The sequence below is a fragment of the Scophthalmus maximus genome, chromosome 16, assembly GCF_022379125.1.
Source record: "Scophthalmus maximus strain ysfricsl-2021 chromosome 16, ASM2237912v1, whole genome shotgun sequence".
In the NCBI taxonomy this organism is placed as follows: domain Eukaryota; kingdom Metazoa; phylum Chordata; class Actinopteri; order Pleuronectiformes; family Scophthalmidae; genus Scophthalmus; species Scophthalmus maximus.
The window spans coordinates 14,802,899-14,825,774 of NC_061530.1; the positions used below are offsets into that span (position 1 = coordinate 14,802,899).

Sequence of the window (22,876 nt, forward strand, 5' to 3'; positions counted from 1 at the left end):
CACTCACCGGGTCACCAGGCGGAGAAAGTCCTCGGTTCGAAAATGTTCGCCTCTTGTTGTTGTTTTTTTTTTTTTTTTTTTTTTTTTTTTTTTTTTTTCCCTCCTCTAAATAATATCGTCCCCCCCTTCGCGGCCACCGAGAACGGGCTCAACGTCAGCGGGTGAGTAACTGAATAGACTCGGGCAGAGCGCAGTAAGTTGAAGTGTCAAATTACATCGGCTATTCTATTACCGAAGGGACCCATGCTCGGTGGCTGCTGACAAAACGTGTCGCGGAGGAGGCGGGAGCCCGGAGCGGAGCCGGACGGTCGCTCGGCCGGTCGCTCTGCGGCCATCTGCTCCAGCCCGTCCCGCCCCTGTAGCTCCACCAGCCGGGGGTCCAGGTCCGTAATCTGGATATCTGGGATTTTAAAAAAGAAGAAGAAAAAAAGAAAAAATAATTAAAGGTGTGTGTGTGGGGGGGGGGACTACATTATTGACAAGTAGTTCCACACGTTGAAATGGCCGCTGAGCATGCTGGGTATTTTATTTTGTGTCTCCTTATTGATTCATGCTAATTAGCATAGCAGCAGCAGCAGCATATTGCTATTGGTTGTTTATGGGCATTTAAAATGAAAATTAATCACAGCTTAATAGGCTAGTAGTAGCCATCATCAACGAAGAACAACTAGAATAATAATAACAATAATGATGATAATAATATACATAAAAATACATGTTAAAATATGTTTAAAAAAAAAACAATCATTTGATTTTTTTTCATAAAACAAAGTAATACTATATGCCTTTATGTCACATATTGTCAATGATAACTACATGTAAATTATTAAATGAAATCAATAGTAATCATTATATTTTATATTTTATATTAATAAGAAATAATAAGATTATAATAATAATAATCACAGAAACAGGCAATTAATGAAAAATACAGATAATGAAATGTGATATAATAGACACTTTTTAATAATAGTAATTTTTTTCATCAGGATGTATTTGTATAAAAAATAACAGGCATAGCTCATTAAAATTACCCTAATTACAACGATCACACACGCAGGCAATACAGCGCCCTGACGCACACGGGCGCTCGTCCCGTGATCCTCCCCGGAGCTGACGCCACCCTCCGTGTTTTGCAGGTCGCCGCTCTCTGATGGAAAGCTCTGAATAACAAAGACATGTTTGAGAGCAGCAGCAGCAGCAACAGCAACAGCAGCAGTAACAGCAGCAGCAGACTGGGCTGAGCGCTGACGTCAAGGAGCCACGACCGTGCCAAGCAGCATCCAGACTCCAGTCCACACACACACACACACACACGCACACGCACGCGCACGCACACACACACACACACACACACACAATGACCTGTCACTGGGACCTGTTTAGAAGCATCCTAAGTCAAAAGTTAGGTTATCCAGCCGCCACCCAGCGTGCTCTGATTGACTCACCAAAGATTGGGATCAGAAGTCTTATACGAGCCACCACACCACCGATACCCTCTTTCGGGGTTGTTTGGACTCCTCGAGTCCCGGTTCTCTGGCCTGTGCCTCCACCCCAGCTGTCTAGAGTCAGGGGGAGGGATGAGCTGGAACAATAGGCGCCATTTGTCCTGCTCAAAGGTGACAGGAAGCATTGATTTCAGCCTGCTCCAGGCTTGTAAGCCATCCCCAAATTGGCTAATGTGTGCATTTCCCTCTAACGGAGATTGGAATTTTTTTAAAGTAATTGTGATTCACAGCATTTGCATCAGGATGCAGGAGCAAATGTTTGATTCCAGGATTCCAAAAGCCCCATCAATTTTTATCGAGCTGTTAATTACAATAAGGCCCTCTCATTTTCAGCATAAGTGATTGTTGCAAGGTGCAACATACACCGTTTGAGTCTGGATTAGAGCCCCCATATGAAGGGATTGTAGTCGGCAAACAGACAAAAACGTACGTTATATCCAAACCACTGACGATTAGGTTTAATTAAAGCCTGCATAGCCAGCCAGTTACTTTAAAGCCTGCAGCTGCTGGTGTGCACAAGAGGCAAATTAAAAGAGAGGAAAGCTTTTACATACAATATATTATCATACATTAGTTGAGTTCTAATAATTCAATTGCACTTTTCTGTGGCAATATCCTATTTTAAATGTTACTGTTGTATTCATGTACAAATGACAGCATGATTTAAAAGATCCAGCAGTTTAGATCTACTGTATATTTAATACCTTGCCGTTAATTTTAAATGCATTGAGGCTCGACGTTTTGGTGCTAATTCCTTAAATTGTCGCCTATTAAACAGCTTAAAATAGCTCTCGATCGGCAATTTGTCTCCGGCCACTTCAGCCTGTCACACTTAACTGGACGATCTACTCTTGTGATGAATTTTCATGAATGGTTAAATATTTGAATCGCACGGAAAGAGTTTTTTCTCGTCTTCCTGGGCTGAATTTCAAAGGTTGAAATTCAGCGTCAGCATCGTCACACCACATGAGGAGGACAGACAAAATCTTCCCTGTATCTCCACTGGGATGTTTTTTAAATGGATCAACCTGTCCGACCTGTGATCACAGCATTGCCACCCCTTCTCTCCCTCTGTCTCGATGACGTGACGTCGGTCTCGAAGACGATGTACGCCAGCGCAGGACGGACTCACTGATCCAAATATAGAGGAGAACTTTCCTTATCACAACTGGGTCAAGGAGACCGAGTCAAAACAGTCTGTCAGTGAAATTCTTTGCGGGTGACATGCAGAGGGACGTTCGGCAGCGCAGCCCTCGGCAGGCTCCGAGAGCAGAATCAGAGTTACCCAACATGCATTACTGGCAGGGGCGTGCTGGTCTATCGCGTATAATGATGAACCTACACCCAAACTCCTCAGCTCTACTTAAACTAACTGTTTAGGTGTGTTTTATCTATCATCTATCTTTCTATCTATCTATCTATCTATCCATCTATCTGTATGGGTGGTTTTGGCCCGTGAGGTCGAGCGGGTCGTCCTCTAACCTGAAGGTCAGTGGTTCCAAGCTCTCTGCGTGCTGAAGGGGTCCTTGGGAGAAGTGCTTTGAGTGGTTGATAACACTAGAAAAGCACAATATGAATATAATTCGTAGTCCATTTAAACTAACTGCTCACCAGCAAACTACCGACAAGCATGGGGGAGAGGAAAACAGAGCTAACGGGAAAGTGAATATTGGACACCTGTCCATGTTTCTCCGTGTCTGTTGGATGTGCAAGTAGGGAAATGTTTGCTGACACGTTGGTGATAAACAAAAGGTGGTAAATTACATTTTGTTGCACTGACCCCGGCCCTAAAAAAAAAAATTCAGTGAATCAAAGTTGAAGGGGATGTATCAGTGTTCATAACATCACAACACTGCTGTTTCTGATTTTCAACGCACAAAAAGCGACTGATTCAGTAAGTGACACTGATCATTCAGAAAATTCTGTTCAGCTTCAGGTTTCGGCGTTAAAAGTTTATATGTTCACGTACTGAACACATCCAACAGGCAACTCTCTAATCCTCCAAAAGACAGCCAGTGCCAAATGCAGTGACTGTCGTCGATGTCTAGTTCAGGTTGTCCGTCCTCTATTAGCTTGTTTTTTTATTTTCGGGGTGCTGAGGCCAAATGCAAATGTGCGCACTGTGGACGATAAAAAACAATATACAAACACAATTAAATGTGGGTGTGTGGTGTGTTGTGTTTTGTGCTGCATACAAATTTTTTTGAAATGTTTGGAACCATCACTGTTAGCTGTAAGCATTTAATTTTACTTTTCACCCAATAAACTGCTTGTGGCAAGTCACATCAGTTGTGAGATCGGGATAGGGATAGGGAAAGACTGTTGTCTTCATAAAAATGGGTAAAAATATAAATTACATATTTAATGTTTCAATATTTAAAATTAACCAAAATCTTTCCCCACTTTAACCTTAGTTTTCTGTTTCCCAAATGTGATCATACCTTGATCATTCGCTGTTTTTTTAATTAATTTCAAGGGAGACATGGTTGATGCCTGACAGATGACTTTTTCTCAAAGGGTAGAATTACAATGAATAAATCAAATTAAACCTTTTTTTCCTCAATGTCAATTGAGAAAGAAAATTTTTACATGTCTCTTGATGGATTCACCTGGTGTTAAACCCCATAAAAGCCCATATCGTCCTGTAGTATAGGTCTTTGGCCAGATGGCTGTCATAAACGTGAAATGAACTGTAAGGGGCAGTATAATTTTTCACCATAAATTATATGAATTGATTTTTTTTGAGTTCAGATTACATTTGCCACATGTACAGTATGTAAACTATTTCAGAGAATTATAAGATGTATTGCTGATGTTGGACACGCGCGTGCGTCCTGCTGCTCCTTACATAAAAAACGGCACAATGTGATCTTTGAAAAGTGTAGGCAGGCAGATGTCTGTGTTTTCATTTACAGTTTCCACCTGGTTTATGAATGAACAACCGCCGGGCTCCAGGGACCAGCCCACATCCTCTACAGCCAACCAACCACTGGCCGTCTTCCAGTCCAAATGTATTCACTGTGCACACTTTACTCCACTGTGTGTGGACGGAGAGCTCCTGCAGACGGAAGGTATGTCCAAAAATATGGAGACGGATAAAGCTGGAGTTTTACATTCCCATGGGTCCGCTTACTATGATGTTCAAGAGCTGTGTTGGCACATTTTGCTCATAGTTGAAACGTGACAACTTGAGGTAAATTGGAGCCGTAGATCACACGCGGGTGTGCTTGTTGTTTCACCAAGCCCCTTCGGCTCATGTGCATCCTTCCCCCCCAAACAATTATGTTGTTGAGGGTCTGTTGTGTCGTGGGATTGTGTGTGTGACCTGGTGAGCAGTGGAGTCTGGTCCACAAATACGATTGCAAAGGATGGAGGGGAATCAGCAGGGCGAGGAGGAGGAGGAGGAGGAGGACGGGACTCTGCAAACAGAGGAGACGACCATTGCACAGGGAAATGTGTTAAACCCCATTGATTCTCATTAGAGGCGGAGAGGCGGACAGAAAGAGGAGAGAAATACCTAGGCAGGTTGTGCTGAAGCCTCCTGATGATTTCCTCCTAACGCTTTTTCCCCCAGACTTTTTTGTAGCACTAGCAGAAAGCTGTCTGCTGGCATCCCATGCTGCTGTGCTTCTTTTTTTGTGTGTGTGTGTGGGGGGGGGGGGGGGGGGGGGGGGGGGGGTGGAGAGCCAATCAATGTGTGCTCATAAAGGGGGAAGAGCATCGAGGAAGCCAACTGTTCCCCGAGGCCATGAAGAAGTGGGAGAGACAGAGGGAGACAGTGAGAGGGGAAGAGGCGAGGGGGTTGACAACATATTTCCTTTTCTACTATACACTGAGAAGAATATGATCACTGCAACACTGGCATCCAGCAAACATCACTGACAATAGTTTATGCACAAATACGACAATGCTTTTTTTTTTAGGGGGGCGGGGTGTACCACAATAGAGCTGATTAATTTAATCAATAATTAAGCTTTTTTTTGGGTTATTGACTCCTTGTTCTTTTTCTTTTAGTATTCTATGACAATAAACTGAATTTTGGTTTGACGGTAGAACAATTTTTTTTGACACTTTATAGACCCAAAGATTATTCAATGAAATACGATCAATCAGTTAGCTAAATAATAAAAATTGGAGTTGATATTGTGTTTGCTTTGAACACAATAAACTGAGAAAGTCTAAAACCAATGAGAACATCTGTAATAACAGCAGGAGCAGCAGAATGTATGACAGTTTTGATCAATAAATTAACTACATTTATCAAAATGGTTGATTCATTTCCTGTAGATAAACTAATGGATTGGTAATTTAATTCATTTCTACGTATTAAGCAATAATGAAATATAACATGACGCAAAACAAAGAATGGAAACACAATTTTCAAAATACCTTATTTAGTCTTTTTTATTTTATTTATGTAATATAAGTTGTTTTTCAGTACGTGTGCCGCTCACTTTGTTGTCTTTATGGCACAGCGCCGTGCTGTTGAACTATACTGTACGTGTGGGCTGGAGATGTTTTGTCGTGCATGGGGAATTATGTATAATTTGTGTCAAACAATCATTGTGTGGCAGATTGGGCTCACAGTGGGTGTTCCACTTAATAAAATCACTTAGTGTAACCATTCCAACCTTGACATCCCCCTGTTCCCTCTCCGAGGAAAAGGCTCAGGTATATATCACAGAGAGCTGTGAAAACTTGTGTGTTTTCCTTTTATGTATCACCTGACATAAGGTTAACTAGCTCTTTCCAGGCCCATTATTCTCCTGTAACTTCAGGGCAGAGGGAGAAGTCAATTATAGTCAAACCATACTGTGTTTGTCGGAGTGCTAGCCCTGTGTTATACTCACTTCCTTCTCAATGTGATGCTTTAATTATTAGCAAGACATTATAGGGCTTAATGAGATACCACAGCAAATTGCACTGCAGTTTAATACACACTAATCATAATAAAATAAATTTCACCAAGATAGCAGTTCCTCAACAATATCAGGGTGAGTCTGTCCAGTGCTGTGACATTTAAGTAAGACGCCCTCCTTATCGTGGGAGATGGGTTCCAGCTCCTTAACTGGGAAATGTCACATGTTTTTTAAGGTCAGGTTGAAACTCTTGGGTTATTTTTCATCAAAAGGAGCTTGAGTGATTCCCTCTTTATGATAATTTGCCGCGGACGACCGGTATCAACATATCGACATGCGTGGTTTTAGGAAAAAGCTCAGAGCTGGAGTGAAAATGCCATGGAAATTCGTGAAGTGCAGGATGAATTGTCTTGGTGCATCTGCTCAACGGGTCTGCGTTCAGTGATCTCTCACTTTTCACAGAAAGAAATCAAATCCCCGCAAAGAATCCGAGAACCCGATGCAGGTCTCGCTTGTAGGTGATAGAGTAATGTTGTTTTATTGCATTATGGCTCTGTCTCTTCTACAATATATATATATATATCTGTTGTGTTACTGTCGGGGCAATTGGGCGAGTGCAGAAAGGAGCTCAAGCCCCTTTTTTTTTTTTTTTTTTGAAAGGCTTGACACTAAAAGCTGTTGTTTCCTCTCAGATTTTCAGAGCACTGAAACACTCCACTGTAACTGACGGATGTTCACATCACAGTTTGGCCACAAGCATACACTTGCAAACAACAAAATAGGGCTTGAAATGGAAGATGCGAGAGCTGCGTTTTAGATAAAGGAAAAAATATGATTTTAGGATGCTGTTTTTTCCCCAATTTGCCGCTGAGCTTTCACTTGAATCGTCTTGCATCTTTTCTTTTCTTCTTTCCTCCGCTGTTCTTTCTGTACAATAATGATCTCGTGTTTACCAACACCATCACTTTTTCATTTCACAGCATCCGTCTTGTGGCACCTGCCTCACAACGATGTGACGGTGTACAGAACAGAGGTTGGAAGCGTGCTCAGGTTGATGCACAGCGGCACAGAGTAAAAGACCCTTTTCAGTCTCAGGCCCTCTTCGCCTGAAACGGATACGGTAGTTGTAGCTGTAGCTGTTGCTTGACACTTGTGGGTAAGCTGCCAATCACTGCCTACTAAAGATCATCCAGAGATTAACAATATAGGGTGTTGGACTCACCTTCTCGAAGATTACTGAATGTACCAAGTGACAATTTATGTGTGTGCGTCTAGAAAGAATGCATTGTACACCACTCCAAAATAAATTAACAAATCTGTGTTGGTCTCTGAGGAATGGCGAGTCAATGATCTGACCTTTGTGTTGGCAGCGATAGCACTGATTCTATCTGTTCCAGAAGTAATTTGCCTGAACATTGTTCAAAAAGCGCCAATACAAACGCGACCAACTCTTTTGACCTTTTTATGCCCCGTCCCGTTTCATGAGCCTCACTTAACTCATCCGAGAATCAGTCATCGCCCCATTAGAAAAAAACGGGAGGTGACGGGACTGTGAGAGGTGCAACGACTTATTGGGCCCCATGGAGGGCAGCAGTCGCACCTGTTTGCAGATGCAAAGACCCCCACACACACACACACACACGGACACACACACACACACAGTCACACACACACACACGGACACAAACACACACACACACGGACACAAACACACACACACACGGACACACACACTTGTACAGACACCCTCATGACAACATCTACTTCTGCTGCTTAACAGATTAACCTCATCCGCCGGTGTGTTTGTCAGGGGTTGCCAGGCAACAGGCTGCATAAACACGGCACCTGACATGTCGACAGAGAGAGAGCAACCAGGCGCTCAGGCACTCGTCTGCATGGCTACGCCGACTCCACTCACAAGCACACACTTATCATGCAAAAAAACCAAATAAAAGCATCATGTGTTACATGTAATAGTTTTATCATTTCAGGAATATTAAGCATATTTTTCTGATTTACCATACAACATTTTAAGCGTTATTTTTTGGCGTCTCGTCTGGGACGCCACACGTTTATGAGCAGTTGAGTCGGGATGGAGTGGATGGAAGAACAGCATCTGGCGATGAATGGGTGTTTGAATGGAGGGACTTTATCAGGAGAGCACCCGAATCATCATTAGTGAGGCAAGTCATGAATACGCACAGGAAACATTTTCACTGCTGCTGCTGCTGCTGCAGAAAAACACATGTCATGACTGGAATATTACAGATTGCGGATATCGGCACATTTGTTTGAACAACGGCGATGCAATGATGTGTAGTTCGGTTACAATGTGAAACAAGAACTTTAAGTGATCCGTGAGTGAATCGCTGCTACATTTCCTCCACTCCCTTTTTTTTTTTTTCATCAGGACTTTCAAGGTCAAGGTCAAGGGCGGCTTTTTCATCGCCTATACAGAACAGCGTGATGCAGCAAAATGCAGCTGTAGGCCCCACACATTCTGCAAACTGAGAAGGAAAGGAAATCAAGTGCAAGGAATATAGTGTAGCAATAAAAACATACTCTACATCTACTCAAACAAAACAGGTGAATATTCAGCAGCTGCATAGCGACTGTTGAGTTAGTGGAATATTTCAGTGTGATATACATTTTGTGGCGTTCTGCACTGAATGAATTTGGCAACATACCATGAAGGAAAACGATTTTTGTTAAACTACATATAGGTACAACAGAGGAGGGAAGTGACGTGAGAGTCTCAGTCCTTGTTTGTGCTGTTGTGAAGGAGTTCAAACGGAGTTGAGGAGTCTCACAGCCTGAGGGGAAGAAGCTCAACACAAGCACTTTTGTACTGTATCGCTTTACAGACGGCGGCGCGGAGAACAGGCTGCAGGCTGGTTCCAGTCCTCTGTGTAATTTTTGTGATTTTAACATTTTTGCAAAAAATGCTGTGAGATGTTTCTTTGTAGCGAAGATTATGGGCCAAAGTTTCTTTCTTCAGCCACTTTCGGTGCCGTCGCTCTCGGGATCGCAATGTCGGACGGAAATGACTGGAGGGATCCGCCAAAAGAAAGTGATGCACGGGCATTAATGGCTCTAACATGATAATTCCAGCTGACTTTGTTGAATCCCTGACCTTTCTCCTACCACCACGATGGCTTTGACGTCCGGGTGTTTCGCGAAATATCCATTGAATGGATTGGCACAAAAAGCATCCCAAATAATTATCCCGGAAGATGATTCTTAATAAGTTTTGTGATCCCCTGACTTTTCATTTACAGCCTCTGACATGAGGGGAAAAAATAACCTGGCGGAGAAGAAATCTGAACTGAAACACACATACGCACGCACACACACACACACACACACACACACACACAATACACTAAGTGGTCAGTGTGTGCGTGTCTCTACAGCTGACCGCAGCAGATCACTTCCTTTTGACGAACAAACACAAATAATCACATGTATACTTGAAACTCGCCAAATCGAAACAAGGGTGCTTCAAAATCCCACACGGTTCACAAAGAGGTGAACAATGAGACAAACTCTTCAGACACGTTCTACTGCCTCAGCGGCACCGATCTTGCTCCGTGGTTTGCACCTTCGCCGTGCGTTTCCTACAGTCAACTTTTCTTTCGGTTCTACTGATTTTTGTGTCACTGTGGGCAATTCGAGGAGCGGCTCTCGCCCATTGATCTGTTTCCTACAAAGGACAGAGTTCAGAAACAAGATGGATTTCATATATCTATTATCTGAGGTGACTCCTTCTCCTTAAGAGGATATGGATTTTCTGCCACTGATTCGAGGAGTTAGGTAGGGCTAAGGATCCGCCGCCTCCAAAGGTTGCACGCAGTGGATTTTCTCAGCTCAGTAGGATCACAGACTAAAAGGTTGCACAAGCACTGTATACACTTTAAGCTGACATTTATCGTTGCGGTAGCCCCGAACTCCTGTTTCCCAACAGTGAAACATTGTGTTAATGATTTGTTTCGTCCTAGGTGAGTAGTAGCAGCAGAGGAATCATTCAAATATCCTGAAGGAATTTGTCTTCCGCGTTTTCCACTTTGGCCCTGATCAAACTGGGGGTCTACCCTTCTCCCCCATAGACTGTCCACAAATCATCTCTTCAGTCCTTCCGTCAGACTCCCCGCATTTGGCCGGCGCTGATAAGACCCCTGCCGAAAGGACCAGGAGGGTCACACTTTCACCACCGAAGTCGGCGGCAGAGATGGACCACTGTATGTCCGTCACAGTGTAACTTCAGGCTGTCTCCACCACGGTAGCAGCAGGATTCTTTGAATTAATCTGAAAAACGCTTCTTGAGAGAAACTCAGGGAGGCAGCTCGATTCACTTCAACAGAGTAACAGTGGTGATTATTATGTTTTCAGGAGAAATAAAAGTACCTACATATAAACTACGGACTAAATATCATGTTAAAAATGAGAATAATAAGTCCCATGGTTAGTAGGTGCTAAAGGCATATACAAATTATAAATACATATTTTTTTGTTGCCAGACAAAATGTACTGCAGAGTTGAAGACAACAATGTTAATGCTGCAGTGTAATACAAGCATATACATGTACGTAGTCATTTGTCCTTTAATAAGGGATCACATGTGCTTTGTAACAATTATACCTCGAAGATCATTTTTCTGAACTTGATGATAATGGTAGGATTTAAAAAAAACACCACTAGATTGCTTCTAAAATGTGTCCAATCAGGTAACGAACCAAGTTATTGATAAGAGGAACATGTCAATACGTCATTGCGTCTGATATGAAATGACTTCAGTGAGTATGTAGAGGTCGCACCAGTCGTAAAGGATTATACTAATAAGAGTGCTGTGTGCGTGTGTGTGTGTGCGTGTGTGTGTGTGTTATCATGGAGTAGATCTTCTGTGTGTAGAGAAGATTTGTAAAATGAATTCTTGACAGTTCCTTTCAAACGCAGTGAAATAAATCCTTCAGATCAACAAGCTGCTGGCGCAGGCCTTTTGTTTGTCCATGACTAAACAAACAGGAGCTGGAACATTGAATTAGCAACTGCGTCCGTGCGTGTGTGTGTGCGTGTGTGTGTGCGTGTGTGTGTGAGTGAGTGTGTGTGTGTCTTTCATGTGAACAAGTTTGATTTCCGCTGGCAGGGATCTTTTACAGTTTCCTTCATTGAGAGGTAAAAAAAAAAAAATCTATTTCTGATAATGTCACTCTGCCTCGATGCTGAATGTCGGTGAAACTTGAGGACCATACAAAACACAAACAAATAAAGATGCAAACTACTGCAAGTGAATAAAACCCCCGACAGGCAAATGGAGAAAGGCTGCACGTCGGAAGCGACATTGCTCTGGCGGCACTAAAGAACCAGGTTATGGTGGAAAAGGTGTGTTGTTGCAGACGTGTTGTCTGACCACAGCAGAGGGCAGAGGCGTTCTGAGCTGTGCCGAAGAGAGGGTGTGAAAAGCGTGACCTTCACAGAGAGGAGGAAGGTAACGCTACAAAACAGGCGATGGCAGAATCAGAGGTCTCTCGCAGGAAGATCGCAAAAACATGAAAAGTCACAGAAATAGCCGTGTAACAAACTAACAAACAAGATAGATTTTGGATGTCGGATCGTCTCTTCAGAAGATGTAAAGAAATAATTGGACACACAACCCCCCACCTATCCCCCACCCCACCAGACAGGTATGGGAGGAAAAGGTTTCTGAAGCTGATGGAGCGCACTGAAGCAGTGCAGTGAAAACTGACGAAATACGGCACATTGAATATTCGCTGATGTCCAAAAAATGATGTGATTGTTTGCGACGAGCACCTGACAGCATGTTCAGTAAGTAAGTAGTAGGTAAAGTTTGTTTTAATAAAGCACCTTTCTCGTAACAAAGTCAGAAAGTGCTTCACATAAATAACAGAACACCGTAAAAGTAGCAATAAACAATAAATGTATGCAATAAAAAAAACGATGAAAAACATGGAACAGAAAGACAATAAAAACGACACTACAATGAACGAGGTGAGACAAAAGCCAGAACGTATAAATGGGTTTACAGTTGTTTTTTTAAAGGCTTCAACAGCTGCTGCAGGGTGTCAGTCTATAGGAGGGAGCCTAAATAAATATAATCATTTTAGCATCATAAACTTATTTCACATTGTGCCAGTAATTTAGTTCCAAGTTTGACTTGCAGTGTTTACACTATTATTTCATGTTTTAGATACATTCTCTGGTTGGTGAATGTGTTGCTAAATTTGCATGCATTTTATGTTATTTTTCAATGCCACAATGAAAATTACTGTCACATCCACTGTACGGTGATGGACCACTCCAAGCCTGGAAATTCTGCGTGAATCGATCCCGTGTCAGCGTTTTTTTTTTTATATCTGCCTGTTGTATCTGTTTGTTGTATGATGTCTCCATACATAGACTGTATATGAATATGGACGTAGTCACCGGGTCCGGAAACGGAAACTGAAGCCTGTGTTCTCTGGAATCGCCAGCAGAGGTCGACTCCCTGGTTGCAAAAAGAAGTAAATTCCTATAGAAGACTATGAGAAAATGACTCTACTTCTCACTTGATTCATAAAGTCGGTAAACCTTTTTACCGGACGAGTTTATGGTCTCAATCGCTAAAAACAAATGAACGCAAGTTCCGTGATATTAGCAGATACATGATGATGAAGTGTCTGGATAACAACAGTGAACAGCAGGAAGCCAGTCATGCTTGGGGTCCAGGAGGACAACAGCTTCTGAACAAGGACATGCTAAGGGCACTGCGACAACCACAACACACACACTGATGCTCTGAACCTCAAGACCTTGGAAAAGCTAAACCATCCTCATTTCGGCATTATGTCGGTGCCAACTGTCAGGAGGTGCTTCTTGTTGTTCCATAATGATGATCAAGCGTTTCAATCCACGAGGCTTTTTTCCTCTCTTTTTTCCCCCCTCTGCTCTGAGCCCTGTTTGCCAAATGATAAAAGGCTTTTTATGATCCTACTTTTCTCTGCCTATATGTATTGTTTGACATATGTTGTCCCCTATATTTCCCTGACCCCTCCTTGAACCCAACACATCCATTTAATGCGGTGGATAAACGGCGGGAGCAGGCCTCTGCTCTGGGACCTCTTGGCACTCGGCTCGGTGCTGAAAGAACACTTATCCCCACTCACCCACATCAAATTCGTTCTCTGGCATTGACGCGGAGGCAGCACCGTGGTCAGATCATTTCGAGTCAAGGTAAACTGCCAATAGTACACGCCATGAAACACGATGAAACATGAAATATGTTGGCACACAATGAGCGGTGTGTGTCTCCTCTGCAATCTTCCCCGAACTTACTCTCATTTCTCTCTCTCTCTCTCTCTCTCTCTCTCTCTCTCTCTCTCTCTCTCTCCTCTCTCTCTCTCTCTCTCTCTCTCTCTCTCTCTCTCAGCCACTTGAGCTTTAGTGGCGCCATATCCCCTGAAAGGCAATTACCATGACAACAGTAGTCAGGATTTGCACTACAGTAATTAGTGCGGTTGGGAGAAAAAAAGGAAGAAAATTAGGGAATTATGCATTTTTGTCTGAGAACTGATATGACACACATCGGAGTGTAAGGTGCAGCCCCAGGGTAAAAAAAAAATGAAGGAGGTGAAAAATATCTGAACACAAAGAGAAAAGCAGAAGACTAGCTGTATCAGGTCAGTGTATTAACATCTCCATTAATCACTGTGATACAGTGGAACCCAGGAATTGAGCAGCCTGTCTCTGTGTAAGTGATGTCATGCTCATGTCCGCAGTAAAAAATGATGGTGGGAAAGGGAATGCTCCCAGACTCGGCCGGGCTGCAAAAGAAACATATATATCATAAAACATCATCTGACAAAGAGACTCTTTCTCGGAGTATGCAAACAGCGGCGATGGCCCGTGATTCCTCAACGGAGAGAGTGGGGCGGACAATTTATTTTCTTTTGTCTCAGGCGCGTTGAAATTGCCAGTGTTGTCGCGCATCGTGAATCTCATTGCCCTGGATAGCAGCTTTGTCGGAGGGTGTGTGCAGGCTCACCTCCAGCCTTGCTCCGCCGCTTTAATAGATGCGTTTGTTGCTAAGTGGCGGTTGTAATGGGATGCTTGTTTGCCTTGCTCGGTGCACTTTCATCCTTCACTGTAGTGCTAATGCCAGGCAGAGATTTGTCTCGTGGCTGCTCGGCGCTCTGGTGTAGGTGAGGAAAACAAAGGGTCGCGCGACATCTTACACTCCCCACGCACATCTGAATGTGTGTTGTACATGTGTGTAGCGTGTTGTCATGACTTGTAGAGGGTTGAAAAGGTCACATCCCCTTTCTGCCTAATCCGGTCGTTTCACGCTGCCTCTGTGCAGAAACGACGCAGGTTGCTCTGATGGAGAAGGGTGCAGGGTCCCCTGTGGGCTGCAGTCCAGTATTAAACGGGCGCGCATGCCGCAGAGCGCCATAAATAGAGGAGAGTGAGAGATGGGCAGAGGTGGAGGGAAGGGTAAAGATAGCACCAGGTCTCGTCCCACACACTCAGTCTGTCACTGGTCTCATCCAGTCATGCAATCATGGATAATCTTCACTGCCGTCGGATCTTTATCACAAACACTCCACGCGTTCACTCCAAATCCAGCGGCCCCCACGGTTAAAAATTAGTTATTGCTATTGTCAGTGAATCATTTACGCGTCTGAGTATGTTGAGTATCTCGATGACCCGAGGTCAGCCCGTGGTGTCATGAAATATTCAGCATCACTCAAAGCAGAGACATGCTCCTTCAACTCCTTTTTGTCACAGTGTCGTTAGAGGCTCATTCTTTCGGTTTTCTATTGTCAGATGCTGCTGCCATGCCCGGTGCAGTCACTGCGGCAATGTGTGTGTGTGTGTGTGTGTGTGTGTGTTTGTGTGTGTGTGGCGGAAACACTCCGCGCTGCCTTGTAAGTGACATTTAATTTAATTAGACGTAATTATCGGAGGGTGCATTCTTGTGAGCCTCAGCCACGACCTGGATATGTGGATTTGTGCGTAGAAATCCGGAGAATTATAGAAGCTGTAACCATGTTTGTTCAGGGGAATGTGATGCTTGCTCCTCGTGTAATACGCACCATGATCTCATGGGAGCCATATTTAGTGTGTTTGCACACGACTGTTAGCATGCCAAACATATGAAATTGAAGGTCGCGCGGTGTCAAAGAAGCAGCGCGGTGATCAAAATGTAAACAGTGAATCAAAAGATCATTTATGTGATATTTTAGGTAACTGTGCATTAGAGGTAAAATGCCGCCTCACCTTTTATCACCCATTTCCCTTCTATCCTTATTAGAATCACTGTTCATAATCGGGCTACAGTGGAAATTGGTCTCATCCACCCATCTATTTCTGTATATTCTATCTCTCTCTTTTACATGTGGTGGTTTGAAACGTTGCCAGTGATGAGGCTTAAGTGGATTCCATGCTGTGTTTTGATAACTGGGCGGTTGCGTGAGTCCTCGCAGTGGATCGTGAGGACACTCTATTTTCATTTCGTACGGAGGACCCAGCTGTCGGAGAACAGAAACCAGACTCTTTGTCGAGAAATTTATTTTCACCGCGGTTCTAAAGTAAGTCATCCCAATAGGCGCTAAATTTACGATTTGACTAATGCAATTCATTGGATAATTATGTGACATTATGTGTCTCCTGGGTTACAGAAGAAGAAAACATGTTAAAGGAACTCTACTCCATTCCAACTAATTCAACTGTCAATGTCCCGCAAGACCCTAGACTCTATATATAAAAATGGATGTAGACTCCGGGTCCGGAACGCGGGAGTCCCTGAAACCTGTATTCTCTTGAATGACCAGCAGAGGGCGACTCCACTGGTTGCAAAAATGCCCAGAGTTTTCTGTTCACATATGAAGAAAGCAGCAGGAGATTGCCTGAGTCAGGTGCGTTCCCTGCGAAGTCTGGGTAGAGCATGCAGGAGGCAGGACATGACGATGTTTTCCTGCTGTATTCTCACACGGGCTCAACTCTGAAATGATTCTGGGGGGGAAATTTTCAGGAAAAACGTCTGGACTTCAGTGCCTGTCTGAAAGCAGCTTAGGTGACAGGGCCGTGTTGCATGGCAGTCAATCCGCACAGCAGGCCTCCCTGCCAATTCGCTCCGCAAGCCACTGCCAGTCCATTTACATGAAGCGGACTCAATATCTGAGGTTCACTTGGCGCCGCGTGCAAATGGCAGCTTGTCTCCGGGCCGGAGCAGGCGAGGCAAGGTCACAGCCCAGTGTGGTAATTAATTTAGGCAGCAGCGGGTTGTATTACTACCAAGGTTTTGGATGTGCCACCCCTCAGGGCTCACATGTGTGGTCAGATGCGCCCAGGACAACGCCACAGTTTGCAGCCCAGGGCCACAGCAGCAGAGAGAGCACATACAGACTCGCTCTGCGGCCTCAGTGGGAGTGGTTTGCTTGTGCATCTGCAGTGAGATGACTAGCATAGCAGGAGAGGAATGTATTTCCTAACAGTTAAAAAAAATGCCGAATTACAGCCTGACATGGTGGTCGGCATGATAATGTGACAAAGAATGTCTAAAGAGCCGGACTTCATTTTCTCCCATAAAGTCATGAATTCATCGTCATGGAGTAAGTATGGGATGAACTCCTGGATGTGCGCTCAAGGGCAGGAGCCAGGATTCGGCGAGAGGGAAGTGTAATCTGCCAGCGCCGACACTGAGCACTGACCCACGACCAAGGTCTGATGGGATACAATTTCAATCGACAGGCTCAGTCATTGGTAGGTGCAGATCTGGAGCAGTTCAGGTCATATTTCTCTGGCCTTCATTAATTGGTATTTTGACTACAGTCCTCTCTCTTGTGGTACAGACCACCCATCCACCCACATGAAGTCCTTGAAGTGTGACATTGCAATTACACTCACCGTGACACATGGGAGAAAATCCTAGTCTGCTAATGGAGATCTGCCCACCCCCCCACCACCCCTCCTCCTGCACTGAAAGGAAAAAAGGAATTTTCAATAACATGGCCATTTATAGCTGCAAGCACATGGCAGAGCGAAGCAGAGAGCAGAAGGAGAACTACTTTTCACAACTGATGTTACCACGAATCGCTAATGGTTTGGCAATCAATACAACATTACAGTGCCCCTGGTAAATAGAATTATGATCTGGGAACACCATATAACTGATCACATGATTGATGTGTTAAAGCACTAAAGCAGCATCTAATGGCTTCGGCTGTATGTTTAGCACAAAGAAAACAGTCAGTGAAATGGAAGGAAAATAATCAGACTAGAGGTCAATAATCCTGGTGGAACATTATATTTGTCAATATGGATGTCGAGCCTGTTTTTAATCAGCGGCATTATTCATTAATTGGCAAAGTGTCTCATCTGCATTGATAGGAGCCCCCGCCATCGCCCGTAATGAAAACACACTTCTTCTGCGATCAGCATTATGAATACCGAGCATCTTAATGCAAATACCGCTGCCATTATTCAAACAGGATGCCCACATACGTACAATGGGATACAGTGCAGGCATAATAATTTTTACACAGACTATTTCATGTGTGAAGAATACGCTTGCATAAACTTACTCATGCAAATGCAAACATTCACATATGTACAGTATACATATGTGTATATTCTAGCAGATAGAAATACTGTGTGTGTAATCTAGGTATTACCAGCATTGTGGGGACCTAAATATTTGTACACAGTTACATTATGGGGACTTGTTTTTCTTATGAGGACAAAAGGCAAGTCCTCTTAATGTGAATCATTAATCATTAACAACTTGGTGTGTGTGTGTGTGTGTGTGTGTGTGTGTGTGTGTGTGTGTGTTTGGTGGGCTGTGTGGTGGTTCAGACTTGGTTTTAGGGTTAGTGTTAGAATTAGGTTTAGGGTAGGGTAAGGGTTAAGCATTTAGCTGTCATGGTAAAGGTTAGGGTAAGGGGCTAGGGGGTGCATTATGTCAATGAATGTTCTCACAACTACAGGAAGACGTGAATCTCTGTGTGTGTGTGTGTGTGTGTGTGTGTGTGTGTGTGTGTGTGTGTGTGTGTGTGTGTGTGTGTGTGTGTGTGTGTGTGTGAATTTAGGCTTGGAGGCACAACTTGAATTGCATGACTAATAATAGTTAATAACTGAGAAGATTCTCTCTTATGCAAACTATTCGGGATAATTTATTAATTCGTAATTAAGGAGGGTACTGCAGCTCGCGCACAAAGTCTCCGGATAGTAAATGTGGAGTTATTCTTGTCTCTATCCGGCACAGTGCACTGTGCAGCGAGACAAGTCTGCACTGTAACATTGAGTATCCACAGCAGAGGAATTTAAAAGTCTGCCAAAGCTTCCAGTGGGTTTAATTGAAGTGATTTACAGCCTGTGTGATTTTACAAGTGTTCAGGTGGGTTCAAATATATGGTTATGACATGAACTGTGTGTCTTTTCTTAGCTATCAGATATATGACAGTAATGATCCGACACTCCCACCACTTGCTAGGGTTACGATGAGGAAATATTTTTTTCTTTATACAACTCTTTCTCTGCTTTCCTTTTCCTGTTTGGTCCACACATGTCCACACATGTCACTCAAGACTCCACACATCATGTGGTGGTGGAGGCCCGTTAAAAGCTGAGTGACCCAGTGCCACAAAGTGGCAGGGAGAGAAGGTTGACCAGTGGTAGATGGTAAATGGGCTGCATTTATATAGTGCTTTTCACATGCATGCACACACGCACACACACACACACACACACACACACACAAAAAGCATCACTGCATTCACAGTATATACTTATATTTGATCTATTTGTAATGGGGGTTGTTGTATCATCAGTGTCTTATGCGTATATTTCCATTACTTGTCACAACATTTATACCACCCCCCCCCCCCCCCCCCCCCCCATTGACAGGCTCATCCCACATCATTTTCCTTTCCTTTTTCCTCAGAAGAGTCATTCCCTCCTGCATCTTGTAAGCTCCTTCTCCCCCCTGAGTAGGGGTATAAGGGGGGGGGACCCCATTTCTCTCCACCTCCTTATCCCTAAATCCAAGCTGGTTTCCATGAGAAACTGTGAGGAATGTGTTTCATTAACATTCTTTGAGGAATGCATATGCACTTCTTGTTCATCAAATCTAAAGCAGCCCACAGCCTCCCTAATCGAAAGCAGCCCATGACGCCTTTTAAGTGGGGCTCAAGTGTCTCCTGAGAAGCAGCATGTCCATATGAATGCCACAAATGACCACATGTCTGAGGGTGTTGATCCAAAGCCAGTTTCGTGTGATCCCCCTCGCTGGAAAGAAAGGATACAAATCATTTTGGCAAGATTATGGGACAGAAACGACGCGGACGTGTGCTGCGTTATCGGCCTTTTTAGAGATGATAAACTGATTGTGTCTCGAGATCAAACCTCAGCTGTGATTTTTGTCTCGTTCTGTAGGTGCTGTTTCCCCTCAATGTCATATCTTGTTCACCGTTCAGTGTTTTAACCCCGCTCATTGCCAGGCCAGAGCTCGGGGGCCCTGTTCTTGTTTTAGAGCAGCGAGGGTCCTCTGGGATAGTGTGGCTCGGGGTTGGGACCAAAACACACACACACACACACACAGAAACAAAAAGAAAAGGGGGTCTCATACAGCTGTCTGTCATCCAAACACTTCACGTGTGTTGAGAAGTGACATGGAGCACAACAAACACGGATACTTCAGTGACAGGAGAAGGATGAAGCCATTACAGCGGTTGATTTTTCTTTTTACCCCAAATCCACTTGGCTCATGGGAAATCTCTGCAGTGTGATGGATGCGGTCAGGTCTTGTTACCAGGCTGTTGTTCTCATCGGCAATGTGATATCCTTTTGAAGAACTACTAGGATTGTTTTTTCCTGTGTGTGATGACTTACAGTATATTTAGAGGACAGGTTCAACCAAAGTGCAGAAAACAACGCTGGCCATGAAAACAGGCCTTGCGGTAGTTTTGGTTGTATATGTCAAGACTTTGAGATACGGAACTGTTAATTGAAGCGCAAATAACTAATGACATCCATCCACCTCCACTGATTTGGACCGAAATCGGAAGCCCCGCATCAACAAGCACAGATACCGAGATGAGTAGCATGGCCCTCATGCATATATGTGACTCAACTGGCCGCCGACGTGGTGACTGGGAGGCACTTGGTCGCAGGAAACAAAGCAGATCAAAACAAGCCCTGGTTGCTCTGTGTGGTCTCTGTGTGGAGTGGCGGACGTGGAGAAGGCAGCAGGGAGCGAGGGGGAGGCCGCCATGTTTCACCTCCCTCGAAAAATCAGACAGAAAGTCATTGATTTTCCCGTGACATGCCCAACCCCCCAAAACACACCCCTTCGGAGTCAGACGGCTGGCGTGGATGATCACGCACACCAGCTCACATACAAACACGCTCCCCAAACCCGGATCCCCACCCCCCACCTTGGCCCGGCGACCACCCCCCTCTTCCCTCTATCTTTGCCTGGATGTCTCTCTCTCTCTCTCTCTCTCTCTCTCTCTCGCTCCCCCTGTCTCATTTATGCCTGTGCAGAGCAGCTGCTGCCCAGAGAACTGAGGGAGCAGCATTCACATCTGAGCACATTAGTCACCAGATGTCACCTTTTGCTGCCAGCCCATCGAACATCCAGGCAGACAATGCCCCGTGCATTCTGAACATCTGACTTGCGACGCCTCGTACAAAGGGGGCTGGGTGGCGCTCTGGACTCCAACCGGTGGAGCTTCAAAGCCACGTCGACAGTGACACCTACAGTTTGTCCGCCCACACTTGAAGGGGAGAGCGACTCTCGAGGCGTTAATGTCAAAGACCGCCTTCGCGACGCACCGGCTGATAAGGGAGGAGATCTCTCCGCAGAACGGATGAAAGCAAGATTTACAGCAAACGCTGCAACTTTTCGTCTTCTTTTTATATCTACCTGCAAACATTCTATCCAGAAAATGTCGAGAGTATTTTGAGTGTTTACCTGATTTTATGTACGCCAACCATGTCTGAGCCGCTCAGAGATCCGAGTCGCGTGGTGAGATGCTTTCTGACAACCCTGATTTTTTGCCTTCGACACCTGCAACAGATCTGCTGCTGTCACCTTGAGGGTATCAAACCTGTGTTCACACTGAGAGACGGCAGCCGGGCTCGCTCTGCGCCGCAGACATAAGGAGACAGTTTGCATGTGTTTGCCAAGTAGAAGGTCTCACTCAGAGAAGTAAACAGTGGTAGGAGTACACAGAATAGCAAATAAAGTTGGTTTTTTTTTTAAAAAGCCCAGCGGGGCAAAGTGTAGGAATTGCAGAATTCCATTGACTGGCACATTGTTTAAGACTCATATTAATACGAAAGTTTACTGTGTGGAAATGTACATCTTTTTCTATCAGGTTCACTCACATTCTTCAGCACGAGTAGTAGCAAGACAAGTTTACAGGTTTGAAACAAACCCCCCATCTAAACTCGTTTGGATACGACAAAACGATATGGACGGTAAAATGATTTCTCAAACGCCTGCAACAACACACTTTTGTAGTTGTACACGCTCAGTTTTCACAGGCAAGCTTCTGAAAAACGTAGGCCCCACGGACGAATATCCATGGCCACGGGCCCTGGACACAAACTCACCACAGTGCACTGAATGTGCCCCAGTGCAACTCACAACCACACAGCATATATAGTCTAGACAAGTGATTGATCAAGCAGTCAAAGTCCAACTCCTGGACAAGCTCCGATCCAATGTCCACGAGTGAAAACGTGTTCGGTCATTGCTGAGTCATCCTGAACATTTGCGAGAAGGACTGCTTCCTCGCAGCGACTGTATTCGTTCTTACAGGATTTCCTCTTCTCATTCACACAACATTGAAGCTATTTAATAATCATGCAACGTTTACATTTTTCTTCTTTTTAATTATTCATAACTTTTTGCCCCATTTAGAGATGTCATCATGCTCCCGTGTCTCACCAATTACTTAAGCAAGTACAATATTACAATAACTGATAGAGTGATGGTCAATCATGAAAGTGAGACCCAAGTTGTGCCAAACTGTAATTTTCCTTTAATTAAAGCCTATTACAGGTTTAACAATAGCCTTCCTCTTAATACAGTCCACTGAAAAAAAACTCCAGAAATTCTAATGTGCTCAGCACCAATTAGGTGAACATGTGTAATAAAATGATGTTTGTCTTTCACACCTACTCTACGGTATATGTTTGATTTAACTATTCCAGGTCTCTCTCTCTTCTCTCTCAGGGTTTCTCTGTGATATTGTGAGGTCTCGACCTCGCTATGTAAAGTGCCTTGAGGTAATGTATGATGTGATTTGGCGTTTAATTAAATTGAATTGCATGATGCAGGGTATGATGGACAAGGCTTCATCGACATACATGACCAAGCGTTTAAAACACACTTGACTGGTTTGTGACATATCCACTGATCATTGCTCCGAATCAGATTTTAAAGAACAATTTAAATGCTCTTTTACTCCCATTGTTTATCCTTGTAGCGCCTTATCAGCAGCGTGG

At 44.1% G+C, this 22,876-nt stretch overlaps 1 protein-coding gene and 1 long non-coding RNA gene across 6 annotated transcripts in view; one reads left to right on the plus strand and one right to left on the minus strand.

Annotated features, from left to right (window-relative positions):
- The window catches only part of LOC118287987 (zinc finger MIZ domain-containing protein 1-like), a 133,887-nt gene that overhangs the window by 105,957 nt on the left and 5,054 nt on the right, over positions 1–22,876 (minus strand). For 2 of the 5 annotated variants that reach the window (XM_047327782.1, XM_047327781.1), the window contains exon 1: positions 8–139. The gene's annotated coding sequence lies outside the window, so the exon portion shown is untranslated. Of the gene's footprint in view, positions 1–7; positions 401–22,876 lie in introns of those variants that run through there. The other 3 variants (XM_047327778.1, XM_035613711.2, XM_047327780.1) reach the window with 3 other exon arrangements.
- LOC118287992 lies at positions 316–3,661 on the plus strand. Its single transcript, XR_004785781.2, has 2 exons — positions 316–446; positions 1,140–3,661. It is a non-coding gene; the product is annotated as an uncharacterized LOC118287992 (long non-coding RNA).